The sequence below is a fragment of the Eumetopias jubatus genome, unplaced genomic scaffold (assembly GCF_037043125.1).
Source record: "Eumetopias jubatus isolate StellerSeaLion01/CBP00866 unplaced genomic scaffold, mEumJub1_p1.0 scaffold_7, whole genome shotgun sequence".
Lineage (NCBI taxonomy): Eukaryota > Metazoa > Chordata > Mammalia > Carnivora > Otariidae > Eumetopias > Eumetopias jubatus.
The window spans coordinates 5,780,435-5,782,012 of NW_028274813.1; positions in this window are offsets into that span (position 1 = coordinate 5,780,435).

The following is a 1,578-nucleotide window of genomic DNA, read 5'->3' on the forward strand; positions in this document are numbered from 1 at the left end:
GCACAACGCGGGTGCTTGCCCACGATGGGGGGGGGGGCTCACGGAGGACCCCACGTGGCCCTGCCCGAGGCTGCTGCGGCCTTCGCCTCTTCTCTTCTTAACAGAAAGGAGCCTGGCCGGGGCTTTTCATTCTGCCGTATACAACATCGTAGGTGACCTGCTTGCTGTTTCTCTTTTACCCCCTTCCTCCCCGAACAGGTTCATTTCTGTAACCAAACAATAGAGAATGTAACTCTGATTTCTTTTCCCACCTTCACTTGAGTGCTTTGAAAACATGCCTCCGGGAACAGGGGTCATCTTCAGGTTTTCTGACATTCTGGGATGTTCGGAATGAGTGGTGGAATTCTAAGAGGGGACCCAGCGTCACCGCTTTAGAGGGACTCCATAAATGACAATGAAGTCCCTGTGCCCTTTGTGGAAACAAATGTGTTAAGAGGCCGGCCTGGGAGAGCGTACACCGTGGGGATTCGTCCTGTTTTTCCAGGCCGGTCGGCAGACAACCATCCCCAGATGAGGGCATTTAAGAAATGACCTGTTGGTCCCGTGTGGGGTTGACTTGACCGTCTACCAGTAGCAGGACAAATCACAGGGCCACACCTACGGCACCCTATCCTCCATGGACAACTAACAAGGAAAGGAGAGGACCCAGGGTCAGGGATAGACCGAGTCAGGCATAGAAGCTGCCCTCAGTGTCCACTTCACTCCTGGGGCTCATCCTGTCGTTTACGGCCCAAACCACCTTTGGTCGAAGCGGCCAGGCTCTGTGTCCATGAACAGTGTCTCGCGGTGTCTAGAAATCCCAGTGAGCAAGTATACCTGCCTGAAACAAATACAAAACGATTCGTGTAAGCATCAGATAATTCTGCAGGCTAACTTGAAGGAAGCCAGGATTTCCAGCAGCAATTAAATTGCGTGATTGGATACAGGGAAAATTTTATAATTGCCCACAGGTAGCAATTTATTAGGATAGATGTTACTTATGACATGTGTCAAGAAGGTCAAAGTTTATACTTCCTTGGACATTAACCTAATCTTTGAAACTCTAAAAGTTACACTTTTTGGTCATTAATTTTTTTTACAAGCAGAGATTTTGACAATTAACCCAGTTAATAAAGGTCAAATTTCAATTTTTTTTCCAATTTCTGGAGCACTTAACTTATTCCTTTTTGAAAATGGGCAGATAGAGGATGATAAATAGTTATTAAATGAGTACAAGGATGTAGTTCTGCTGTCAGGGTGATGATTATAAAACAGCTGATCCTGGAAGAAGAGAATTGCTGTGTATCTGATGGAAGGGGAATAGATTACAAGCCAAGGAAATAGAAAAATTAAGCCCAAATACTGTGTGCAGTTAGTAGGATAATATGAGTACATGCGCTTGTTAAATCATCTCAAGATTCTAGCCATTCAGTTATGTAGACTTCAGGCTTCAACGGTTGAACCTGCACATTTTAAAATAAGTAATTTCTGCAAACTTGCACAAAGTACAAGGTGAGTTAAGAACCAATGTGTCACCCACTAGGCTGCATCCTTCAGACGAACCCGCAGATGGGCCATCGGCAGTGGAGGCAGCTGAGT